At 54.6% G+C, this 13,291-nt stretch overlaps 1 long non-coding RNA gene across 1 annotated transcript; it reads right to left on the reverse strand.

Moving 5' to 3' along the window:
- Positions 1-12,316: 12,316 nt before the first annotated feature.
- On the reverse strand, positions 12,317-13,291 carry LOC142818396 (uncharacterized). The gene is made up of 3 exons (XR_012895887.1): positions 13,162-13,291; positions 12,643-12,778; positions 12,317-12,413 (listed from the first exon to the last, which is right to left on the reverse strand). It is a non-coding gene; the product is annotated as an uncharacterized LOC142818396 (long non-coding RNA).

The raw sequence follows: 13,291 nt of genomic DNA on the forward strand, positions 1-13,291 counted from the left end.
TGGGAGTAAATCGGGGGGACCAGATAATCTTCATCCAAGAAAATTATAGGAACTGGCACATGAACTTGCAAGTCCATTAGCAAAATTTTTTAATAAATCTCTAAACTCAGGGGTTGTACCATTTGACTGGAGAATTGCTAATATAGTTCCGATTTTTAAGAAAGGGAAAAAAAGCGACCCGGGTAACTATAGGCCTGTTAGTTTGACATCTGTAGTATGTAAGATCCTGGAAAAAATTTTGAAGGAGAAAGTAGTTAGAGACATTGAGGCTAATGGCAATTGGGACAAATTACAACATGGTTTTACAAAAGGTAGATCGTGCCAAACCAACCTGATCTCCTTTTTTGAGAAAGTAACAGATTTTTTAGATAAAGGAAATGCAGTGGATCTAATCTACCTCGACTTTAGTAAGGCATTTGATACAGTACCACATGGGGAATTATTGGTTAAATTGGAAAAGATAGGGATTAATATGAAAGTTGAGAGGTGGATAAGCAACTGGTTAAAGGGGAGACTACAGTGGATCATATTGAAAGGTGAACTGTCAGGTTGGAGGAAGATTACTAGCGGAGTTCCTCAGGGATCAGTTTTCGGGCCAATTTTATTTAATCTTTTTATTGCTGATCTTGGCACCAAAAGTGGAAGTGTCCTAATAAAATTTGCGGATGACACAAAGTTGGGAGCTTATTGCCAATTCAGAAAAGGATCGGGATATCATACATGAAGATCTGGATGATCTTGTAAATTGGAGTGACAGCAATAGGATGAAATTTAATAGTGAGAAGTGTAAGGTTATGCATTTAGGGATTAATAACAAGAATTTTAGTTATAAGCTGGGGACACATCAGTTGGAAGTAACAGAGGAGGAGAAGGACCTTGGAGTCCTGGTTGATTATAGAATGACTATGAGCTGCCATTGTGACATGGCCGTGAAAAAGGCTAATACGATCTTGGGATGTATTAGGCGAGGTATTTCCAGTAGGGATAAGGAGGTGTTAGTGCCATTATACAAGGCATTGGTGAGACCCCATTTGGAATACTGTGTGCAGTTCTGGTCTCCCATGTTTAAGAAGGATGAATTCAAACTGGAACAGGTACAAAGAAGGGCCACTAGGATGATCCGAGGAATGGAAAACCTGTCTTATGAAAGGAGACTCAAGGAGTTTGGCTTGTTTACTTTAACCAAAAGAAGGCTGAGGGGGGACATGATTGCACTTTTTAAATAGAGGGATAAATACCAGGGAGGGAGAGGAATTATTTAAGTTTAATACCAATGTGGACACAAGAACAAATGGATATAAGCTGGCTAGTAGGAAGTTTAGACTTGAGATTAGACAAAGGTTTCTAACCATTAGAGGAGTGAGGTTCTGGAACGGCCTTCCAAGGGAAGTAGTGGGGGCAAAAGATCTATCTGGTTTCAAGATTAAACTAGATGGGTTTATGAAGGGGATGGTTTGATGAGATAACATGATCTTGGTAACTAATTGACCATTCATTATCAGTGGGAAATAGGTCAATGGAGGGATGATAGGAGTTACTATAGAGAACTTTCTGGGTGTCTGGCTGATGAGTCTTGCCCAAATGCTCAGGGTTTAGCTGATCGCCATATTTGGGGTCGGGAAGGAATTTTCCTCCAGGGTAGATTGGCAGAGGCCCTGGAGGTTTTTCGCCTTCCTCTGTAGCATGAGGTACAGATCACAGCTGGAGGATTCTCTGCATCTTGGGGTCTTCAAAGTATTTGAAGGCTTCAATATCTGAGACGTAGGTGAGAGGATTATTCTAGGAGGCGTGGGTGAGATTTTGTGGCCTGCACTGTGGAGGGGGTTAGACTAGATGATCATAATGGTCCCTTCTGACCTTAAAGTCTATGAGTCTATGAGTGCAGTGCTCGACATGGTGCCGCAGGATGTTAGGCCACCTTCGACTCCTGATTACTTTCGATGCTGCCAGAGATCTTACAGAGCTCACTGGACTCACCTCTGGAACTGGACCCTGAGTAGTGGCAGGCCAGATATGTGGCACCACAGATAGGCCCTTTGGCAACAGCACTTGTGACACCGGTGATGCAGATGGCACCTGAAACATCAATGGTGCGGGTAACACCTGCAGTACTGGCCATGTCCACAGCACTGACATTACTGGTACCTGCATACCCAACTGCACGACCTGCAGCACCGCGAGCCATGACACCGGTGGCAGCGATACACCATGTAGTGGACATGCCATCCCCAGAATCTATGGAACCACCGGTACCAATCCCTCAGGGCAAGCTGGAGGCAATGACTCAGCACGAACCCCAGCACCTGTCGCAGGTGCTCTCATTGGCGCCTCCCAGGTCTGTGTCAGACTATTCATCAGAGTCTGATACTGATTCAATGCAGTTGAGGGCCTCTTCACACAGATCCACTTCACAACACTGATCCCGCTTGCAGCACCAGTCCAGGCACCCGGGGTAACAGATGTAGCAAACCTGACCACCTCAATTACAACCGCAGTGTCCTTTCTGGACCTTTGGGGACTAACATTAGGCACAGAGCCTAATACCTTCAGCCCAGAGCTCGATGATGTCCTACTCTATGGGCACATCATCAATGACCTCATTACGAGGGCTACCATCTCTGAGGATAGGGGAAACCCACAAAAAAGCATACAACTGCCTCTGGCTGAGGGTGAGGACCCAGGGCCCCTAGATCACCCCCTAGTTCTGCCAGCATTGTAGGCAGTGGAACTTCCTAATGACCAACCCGTGCTCAGGAAATCATCATCATCCTCCCATGGTGAATCTTTGGCAGACACTGCCCCATCTGTAACATCTATGGATGCCAGGACCCACCAGGATCTGATCCACAGACTAGCAACCAATTTAGGGGTCCAAGTAGAAGTGGTTAATGAACACACTGATCCTGTGGTGGACATTAATGGTGGACACACCTCCGAGATAGGTGCTTACCAATAATTTGTGGCAGATACCAACATCCATTCTTGCCTACCCAGAAGGGAGTGGAGAGCTGTTATTTTGTCCCCCAGATGGGGCATGAGCATTTATACTCCTACCCACTCCCAGGCTATTTTGTGGTGCAGGCAACCAGTCAAAAGGAGAGGAAAGGTCAGCCGGGGTCAACGCCAAAGAGTAGGAAGCCAAAGAGACTTGACCTACTGGGTAGGAAGGCATATGCGGTAGAGGGCCTGAAACCATGCATCACCAACCAACAGGCAATACTAAGCAGGTACGCATACAACACCTGGTTGGCAATGGACAAATTCAGGGAGCATCATCCTCAGGATTCCTGTCAAGAGTTTATCGAGCTGTTGGAGGAAGGAAGTGTGATCTTCCGTTATAGTCCACACTCGACATAGCAAATTTGGCAGAGGGTACTACGGCCACTGGTATTGTAATGTACTGTAGAGCCTGTATACAAGTGTCAGGCATACCTCCAGAGGTCCAGAACTTGTTGAAGAGCCTACCGTTTGAGGGGACACTGACAGATACCAAACATCATTACTTGAAAGATTCCAGGGCCACCTTGAGGTCCCTTGGTATTCATACTCCTGCACCACAGAAAGGGTATGTCTACACTACAGCACTAATTCGAACTAACTTAGTTCGAATTAGTTAATTCGAACTAAGCTAATTCGAACTAACGCATCTAGAACTAAAAACTAGTCCACACTGATTGGACGCAGGGGGGTATTTAAGGGCAGCTGGAACCGGTTCTGGCAGGGCATCAGGTCAGTAGTTGCTTTGTGTGGCTGCTGTCTGAGGCTATCTGAGGCTCGAGCTTAAAGGGACCCCCCTGGACAGCCAGTTCTCAGCTTTTCCTGCTTGCTTGCCATAGAGGAGCCCCGGCGGCACCCCGGCACAGGCGTGCCCCGCCACATCTGGCATCTGGACACCAGCACCGACTGGTGGGACCGCATCGTCCTGGAGCGCTGGGAAGACCGACAGTAGACTCAGAACTTCAGGATGAGGAGGGACACCTTCCTGGAGCTCTACGAGTGGCTCACCCCTGCCCTGTGCAGAAGGGACACTCGCATGAGGCCCGCCATCCCCCTCCAGAAGTGGGTGGCCATCGCCCTCTGGAAGCTCTCCACGCCGGACAGCTACCGATCCGTGGGGAACCAGTTCGGCGTGGGGAGATCCACCGTTGGAGCAGTTCTCATGCAGGTATGGCACTCGTCGGCCACTGCCCCGGGGAGGGAGGGGGGCTGCGAGGAGGGGATGGGCCGCCCCAGGGACAAAGGGGGGCGGGAAGAGGCGAACGCGCCCCGCACCGGAGGGGTCGGTCTGTCCCGGCCGTACTACACGCCGCCAGGGGGGTTGCTTCCGGGAGTGGGGTATGGGGCACTGCCAGGGCACGAACGCTCCCAGCCAACCGGGTGCCCCACTGATTGGCGCTTTGCTGTGTCTCTCTCCGCAGGTGGTCAAGGCCATCAACCGGGTGCTGCTCTGCAGGGTGGTCCGCCTCGCCGACCCGGACGCCGTCATCTGGGGATTCGGCGCCCTCAGCTTCCCCAACTGCGGGGGGGCCATTGACGGGATGCACATCCCCATCCGTGCCCCGGAACACCAGGCGTCCCGTTATGTGAACCGCAAGGGGTACTTCTCCGTGATCCTGTAGGCCATGTGTGACTACCGGGGCCAGTTCACAGACATTAATGTGGGCTGGTCTGGCAAAGCACGCGACGCCCGGGTGTACCGCAACTCCTCCGTGTGCCAGCGGCTGTAGGATGGGACCTTCTTCCCCGACCGCCACATCAGGGTCGGGGACGTGGACATTCCAGTGTGCCTGGTGGGGGATGCTGCCTACCCACTGCAACGGTGGCTGATGAAGCCGTACACGGGGCACCTCAATCCCTCCCACCAGGCCTTCAATGCCAGGCTGACCAGGGCCCGGCTCCCTCTCGCCCCAGCCCCCCGTACACATAAGGGGAACACGATGGTACTCACAGGTGGACGCCTCCCCGGCCTCGGACGACACAGGCGAGCGGCTCTGTGGGGTGCCTCGGGGGTCCCAGGTCCTGGTTCTCGGAGCCCTCCTCCTCCTCCTCCGTCTCCTGGAGCGGTCCCTCTGCCCCGGGGTCTATCACGTCCCGGGGGCGGGGACGGCATGAGCCCCCAGGAGGCGGTCCAGGACGTGAAAGTGGGGGCAGGCCTCTGGGTCGGCCCCTGGCAGGCAGGCCCGGGAGTAGGACTGACGCAGGTCTTTGATCTTGCAGCGCACCTGCTCCCGGCTGCGCTGGTGTCCCCTGGCGGCCAGGCCGGCAGCCATGCGGCCGTAGACAGCCGCGTTCCTGTGGCTAGTGCGGAGATTGTGGACATTGGAGGCTTCCCCCCAAACCTCGATGAGGTCCACGATCTCCGCACTTGACCAAGCGGGTGCCCGCCTCTTCCGTCCCCGGGCAGGCTCCTGGGAGCAGTCTGGCTGGTCCTGGGGAGCAGTGGAGGGCTGGGTGTCCTCGGGTGGCTGGCTCATGTTGTGGCAGGTGCAGGGTCTGCTGGCTGGGTGCTGGCAGCCTTGCAACAGGCACAAACTGTGTAGCCAGCCCGTGGCCCTTTAAGGGCTCCGGGGCCGGGAGGGGGGCAATAGAGTTTCCCTGGTGTTGGCCAGAGTGGCCACCAGGGCAAGCTGGGAAGGGCTAGCCTCCCACTAGTTCGAATTAAGGGTCTACACAGCCCTTAATTAGAACTAGCTAGTTCGAACTAGGCTTAATCCTTGTAAAATGAGGTTTACCTAGTTCGAACTAAGCGCTCCGTTAGTTCGAATTAAGTTCGAACTAACGGAGCGCTAGTGTAGCACCTATGAAAGTTAGTTCGAACTAACGTCCGTTAGTTCGAACTAACTTTGTAGTGTAGACATACCCAAATATACCTATGCCCCTAGGCCCTCCATTAGACTGACCAACCAAGGTTATAGGTGAGGCCAAGGAAGGTGTGGAGCAAGAATAATGGCAATAATAATGCTAGTGGGAGCAATAGAAGGCATAGATTGCACTCTTACTTGGAAAGGGGCAATGGGATGCCCTATCCTCAACAGCCCAAAACTTCATTTGGAAGATATGCACAAGGACAGAATACCAGTTCCCACCTTGACCCCACTCTTTGGGGACAGGTTCTCCCAATTTTACCAGGCCCAGGCTCAATTTACAACCAACTATTAGGTGCTGAGACTGATGGCAGTGGGGTATGTTATCCCTTCCACTTCTCATCTCCGTCCCTCTTTAGGGACCCCTCTGTGATGGACCCAGCAGGGTCCGCAATAAGAGCGGGGGAAGGCCCCCCCCCGAGCAGGAAGTGACCGCCGCACGCGGCAGAAAGCTGCTCGGCGCTGCGCTGCTGGCCCCGCCACAGCAGAAAGCGGGGGCGAGCGCACGCCGGATCCGAGAACCCCGGACGTCACCCGGCCGTGACCATAACCGGGGTGAGGAGACGCTCAGGAGGGGGGGGAGCGAGAGGGCAGCCACCCTGGCTTCCCGGCAACCCAAGCACCCAGAAAGACGACGCAGGCAGCTGGCGACTCGCCCTGGGACAGGCACGGCATCTGCGGCAGAGTGAGTGATTCGACCTTGCACCGGCCAGGGGTGCCGTCGGCGCGGGAGTGGAAGGAGCCCGAGGCAGGACCATTCTGGCGCCCGTGGGCAGGCGAGTTTCGGGCAGCTGCCCCGCCTGCCGTGGGGGGATCGCTTTAAAGCACCCACCCCACTTAGGGCCTCGGGCTGGGACCCGGTGGTGAGGGCGGGCCCGGGTCCCCCACTCCCACACCCCTACCTCGGCGCAGGTCCCCGCGGCTGTAATAGCCTGACACACTACCCCCCCCCCCCGAGAGGGAACGAGGGACGCCCGGGAAGGCACCGGATTGGGTCCGCCGAGCCCCCTTAGCCCCATACAGGGCAAGGGGTGATCGCACCTGGCCCCCTGCCCACTTAGGCTATGTCTAGACTGCAGGCTTCTTTCGAAAGAGGCTCTCCAGCCAGGGTGGCATACTCTGCTAAGTGAAGACAATTTTCTGAGTGGACCTTGCAGAGGGGTTTACAACCCTTACAGACATCCATCCCAGATATCCTGGACCATCTTCTTGAATTGAGACAGAGAGGCCTCTCTACATCCTCCCTCATGGTGCACCTAGTAGATGTAGCAGCCTTCCACTGGGTGTTTGTGGACCTGATAGTCAAGAGGCTCCTCTGGAGTGTGGACAGATTGTTTCTTCACATTAGGCAACTAGTGCTTTCTTGGGACCTCAATCTGGTATTCACCAGGCTCATGAGCTCCCTCCTTCACTCCCTCTTGAGCTTCCGGCTATGTTATATTCTCCCTAATGCACTTACCATACAAGATTGCCTTTATAGTGGGGATTATGCTGGCTAGGAGAGTGTCAGAACTGAGGGCACTAACTGCAGACCTCCTTCCCATCCTGTCTTCTGCAAGGACAACATTCGGTTTTGCCCTCACCCTGCCTTTCTCCCTAAGATTGTCTCCACCTTCCACATGTCACAAGGTATTTACCTCCCGTTATTTTTTCCAAAACCCCATTCAACACCTAGGGAACATCCCTTGCACTCTTTGGATGCCAGAAGGGCACTCACCTTTTACATAGACAGGACAAGATGGTTTTGGAAATCACCACAGCTCTTATTTCAATAGTGGAGAGCATGAAGGGCCTGCCAGTATCAGCCCAGTGCCTATCATAATGGATCACTTCCTGTATTAGGGAGTGCTATGACCTCACTGATAAGGCAGCCCCCCACACCACGGATCATTCCACTTGGGCGCACACCTTGGTGGTGGCCATCCTGGCACAGGTCCCCATACTGGACATTTGTAGGGGAGCTATGTGGTCTTCTCTGCACACTTTCACAGCACATTACGCCTTCGCTCAGCAGGCCAGGGATGATGCTGCTGTTGGTAGGGAAGTGTTGCAATTGATCTCTGCATAAAGAAAACATTAGTCTCCAACCCCACTCTTTATGTTTCAGCTAGGGAGTCATCTCATTTGAATGGACATGAGCAAGTACTCTAAGAAGAAAAAATGGTTACTTACCTCGTAACTGTTGTTCTTCATGTCAATGTCCACCCACCTTCCCTTCATTGGAGAATTCTTGCAAGAAGGAACTGATGGGGTGGAGGAGCAGCAGGGGTATATATGCATCGATATCTAGTGCAACTCTAGGGGACTTCCTGCTGGCCCGACAAATACCACGGGGGAAAAAAGCACCAGAATCTGTGCACATGGTGTGCACACACGTCATTCGAATGGACATGAGTAACACATCTCAAAGAACAACAGTTACTAGGTAAGTAACCATTTTTTAGTTGGTGTGTTGGCAGTCAAGAGCCCCAGCCCTACTGGCCATTCTCTTAGTAATATGCCTGCCCCCAGTCGACGCTCAGCAGGATAGCTCTCCCCAAGAGCTTGCTGCCCAGTGGCCACTCTCATATCGTGTCCCTCTGAACAGCAGTCCTTTTCCTGTGGCTTCCACTTGTCCTCGCACAACCAAACTCTGACCTTGCTTTAAGTTAGAAGAAGAGGAATTTGTTAACTAAATTTGATTGTCCTAGCACTTGCCATTTAGGAGGAGTTCTTAAGCAAATGGACTCACAGATAGATACACAGACAGACACATCTAAAATATTTAGAGATATACATATTCAGCCTCCAGGGTCTTGTAAAATATGACATGGCTTCCATCTGTAAGCAATTACAAATGATCAAAATTGTGTCTTAAGTAATGATGGATAAACCAGTTTGGGTAGAACAAGTCACTCAAACCTTTCACTGAACTGAATCAACAGAGTCAAGTGTTTACTACATTTTAGTTTGTAACCTAACTGCACACCTATGACTGGCATTGTGGGGATTAGGAACCTTTCTTATGCCCCCGTGTTACAAACTCTAGCCTTAGGTCAAGGCAAAACGACTACTCTTTCCAGAGCAGATAAAAGGATATTGAAGGATGGGGTCTGTCCCCACACCCTAAGACATCAGACAGTAGCAAATTTACTACCCTCTGGAGTAAGCAGAAGAACAAAGATGGAATAGGAGCATCCCTGAGGTGATGCACTATCCACTGTGTTGTCCCTTACTAAGGACAATATCCTTGTGACACAAACTGGCTCATGTATGTTTTAGTGGACTCAAATGAGGAAGTGTTAAAAAACTCTGTTCAGATGAAGAATTCTGGTCTTGAAAATTTGCAGCAACATCTGTTACTCCTAGAGAATTATTCCCTAAATCAAACACTGGAAGCTTTTGAGATTCATTCATCACTAGTATTAAGGCTGTATAAGTGAATACAGTACAGTTATTTACATTTCAAAGATTTCAATATGCAATGCTGCCTCTGGGATGAAGTGCTGAGCTGAGAACCAAGATGGCATCGACCACATGGCCTATTTATCCCTCCTTCCTGGCCTCTTCTTGGCTGCAGGAGATCACCTGGTCCTCAGCCTCTCTCTGCTGGCCACTCTTAGGTGTCCGCCCTCATGCTTTAGGTGTGTCCTTGGCCCATTCAGTGCCATTGTCCCACAGGGACTCGCTAATTAGCATGTCCACAGGCCGGGCTCTGCCCAATGCTCAACCACATGCAGAGAAATAGTCAGGATCCACACAGACTACAGATTCCTAACTACACACACAGACGTTATACAACCACATAAATAGCTTACATAGGACTATCAGATAATAAGCTTCTATTCAGCACCCCACATGGCCCCCTTTTCTACCATTTTCTGGGGCCAACACCCCCACCTATGGGTGCAGCAGTGATCTGGCTGCTCCCCTCAAGATCCAGTAATGTGACAGGCAGTGACTGGAGGAGCTGCCTGGGCATAGACTGTAACCCAGGGGCCCACTGTGCAGCAATCATCAGCAGTGTCTGTGTCTCCCCAGCCCCCATTCAGAGCTGAGTGCAGGTACCTCCCCAGCCCCCTCCCCACCCCCGTCTCCTGCTCACAGCAGGTCAATAGGGTTCTCCCATTCTTGGGCCTCTGGTTCCCATGCAGCTGCTCCCAACAGGAGTCCCTTGCAGCCCGGCAGGCTGGGGCAGGCCCCATCTCTCCAGCACCAAGGTGATGACGGATACAGACACCAGGAGGAGCGAGACGAGGGTGCAGCCAATGGCCTAGGGGGCAGGAGATGTGGCCGGCCCTGCAAATGGAAAGGACCTGGTGACAGTCGGGTGCAAAGTGGCAAATGGCTCTGCAGTGCCAGCACTAGGCACAGAGCAGCTGCCGGGTAGAGACCTTGTGTGAGTGCCCAGAGGGCTAGATCTACAGGGGATCATGCTGCAGGGGGCATGTTCCCCCGACAGGAGGCCGAAGTGACAGAGGCTGTTGGGGACTCTCCTCCCTTTGCCCAGGTGGTGTTGGAGGAGCAGGGAAGGACCCAGGTTTGCTCAGGCTGCACCAGGACTTGGTGCAAAGGCCTGACAGGAGCCAGCAACGGACACAGCAGCCCAGACCCTCTCGCCTCTCCCCAGTATGGCTGGCAGCTCACAGGGGCGACCCCGCCCTGGGCACGAGGCCTTGGCACCGGCTGTGGGCTCAGGAGGAGGTGGACATGGGACATAAGCGATGCCGAAGGGAGGGGTGTGGGCATTAGAGGCCACTACCATTGCCCCGCCCCCTTCCCCGCACCTACCCCTGCCCCTGTTCTGAGGCCACGCCCCCACTCATTCCACTCCCCCCTCCCTCTGCTGCTTGGGCTCCCCCACCCTCACTCAGGGATCCCCGAACCTCAGTACTCCCTGTCCCTTCCCCTCACCCCAGTGGGGCTGAAGCGCCAGAGCAGTGAGGTGTCCCAGTTGGGGGCCATCTCAGTGAGGCTTGTGGGTTTTGGAAGAAGGGTTTTTGTATTTTGCTTTTCTCGTGTATGGTCCCCAACTGGTTTTTCTGGGGGTCAGTGGCCCTGGAGACAAAAAAGGTTCCTCATCCCTGCCTTTAATAAAGAAAACTTTGAAACCCTTTGTGGTAGACAGAAATTAACATTTTACCTTATTTAAAATGAAGTTTCCTAAAGTTAAAACACCTAATCTGTGTAAACATTCAAATTAAACCAGTCACCCAAGCTCCAGCACTAGCACAATGGCGCCGCGTGATGATGCAATGGACGGTGCGCACCCAGGCTCCTACCCTCAGCTCTCTTCTGCACCCAACCGCCCCGTCCCAGACCCCAAACTCCTCGGTAGAAATGTGGCCCTTGACCACTTGCCAAAATGCCCCCCCCATTAAAAATTATTGACAAAGCCTGATCCAAATGTTTTTTGAAACGTTATTTAATCAGAATTTAAATACATTCTATACAATTGGGAGGGTTGGGGGGAGGGGGACGCAGCTGCTGGCTCCTCAGCTCCTTGTGCTCTCACTGGCTGTCTTCCTGCTGCAAGGGAAGCAGAATCCGTCACATTCATCCCTGGGGACTCAGGGGTACTGGGCCCCCCCAGCATTTCCACCCTCCTCCCCCCTGCGCTGAGACTTGTTCTGCTCTCTGGTCACCCCCCGTCAGGCCCGCAGGGTGAGCTTCTGACCCACCCAGCAGGGACGTGGGGTGGGGGCAGCATGAGGAAAGGGGCGGGGGACTCCCTGAGGGGATGGGAAGGAGACCCTGGCCCTGCCCCACTCTCCTGCATCTGCTCCGGCTGCTCACCATGTATCCCAGGAGCTGATGGGCCTGCCCATGCAGGGCGTGGGCCAGGACCAGCCCGGCCTGGCTGGGGCGCCTCAGGGGGGAGCGGGCAGCGAGCAGAGCCTTGTCTAGAAAGCAGTTCTCCTGCTCTGGGGTGAAGAGCTGCCCAAAGACCTGAAATCAAGAGCACGGGAGGTTTCAGCTGACGGCCCAGAGCCCGGCCCCAACTCCTGGGGCTAAAACAGCTTCCTCCTTCTGCAAACTCCCTTCCAGACCCTGCACCCAGACGCTCTCCTCACCCTGCACCCCAACCCCTGCCCCAGGTCACACCTTCCTCCTGCCCCCAAGACCCTCCCAGACCTCACCCCCCTCCGCACAACAGAGCAGCCCTAGGCCACTGGCCAAAATCTTGGAGCGACCTCCATCAAAAAGTGTTGCCCCCCCCCGCGCCCTGCTTCCCCTTCTATGGGAGATCCGGGGCAAGGTGCGGCGCTGCCCCTCGGAAGCGCCGCCCCTTTGACACGCCGGGACAGCGTCACAAAGGGGCAGCGCCGCCCTGTCCACGGCTCGAATAGTCGAGGGAAAATGCATCGACCATTCGATCAGCGACTCCCCGCTTCCCACCCCGCGTCCTACCCGCACGAGGGCCCCAGCCAGCCCCACCCCCGAGCCCTGCCCTGCCCTGGCAGCGCGTCCTTACCTCTCCCACCCTGACGGTGTTGCTATGCGCCAGGACCCATCTCTCCTTATAGTAGTGCCTGCACCACAGGTCCTCTGCCTGGTGGATGTTGAGGCCTGCAAGAGACAAACCAGGGTGATTCTGCTGGCAGGTCTGAGCCCTTCCCCTCCCACGGGTCCCTGCAGGCATCCCTGGGCAAATGGAGGGGCACAGGGGGCAGAAGGGGAACACAGAGGGACGCATCCCCCCTTGGGCCAGTCTGGGGGAAAAGGGCTGGGTCCCCTCCCCCCGCCGCCGGCACCCTCAGGGTGTCCCTGGGGCCCAGGTCCCGGCTGGCTTCCTTACCCCTGTGGTGCAGGAGGAGGCGGTACAGGCTGTGCACCCCCTTCCGGGCCAGCCGGCTGACGTCTTCGGATGGGTCCGAAATAAAAAGGCCCAGCTGGGCCACGTGGTGACCCATCCTCGGCCAGTCGGCGGAGTTCTGAGGGGAGAGAAGAGGGGGGGTCCCTCAGCATCCTGGGGCTGCACGTCCCATGCTAACGGCCGCCGAGGCGGTTCTGAGCTCGGGGACGGACAGAGACAGCTCCCGGGGCGGGGCGGGGCGGGGCGGGGCCGGCCTTGCGAGGAGACAACCCTGAGCAATGGCCCCGACTGAAGGGTCACTCCGGGGGTGGAACAAGAGGATCCACTGATGGCCACTCCCCAGTCTGGGGCCCAGGTGCCCCCCGGAAAGGCCCAGGGTCGCCCCTCCCCGGGGAAAGGAGAACGCGGCCCATTCCCGGCCCATTCCCAGCTCCGCCTCCCGGGGACGCTCCCAGCCCTGCGCCCTGCAGCCCCAGACCCCCCGGCTCCGAGGTCACTTACCTCAAACCCCGGGAGGGTGGTGGCGACTCCCAGCAGGGCCGTGGTGCTGCCAAGGGCCCTGGCTCGCTCCTGGGGCAGGCGGGACTCCAGCCACGGGCTCAGGTGCTGGGGGGGAAAGAGGCAGGTCAGG

This window comes from Pelodiscus sinensis, chromosome 15 (genome assembly GCF_049634645.1).
Source record: "Pelodiscus sinensis isolate JC-2024 chromosome 15, ASM4963464v1, whole genome shotgun sequence".
NCBI classification, from domain to species: Eukaryota; Metazoa; Chordata; order Testudines; family Trionychidae; genus Pelodiscus; species Pelodiscus sinensis.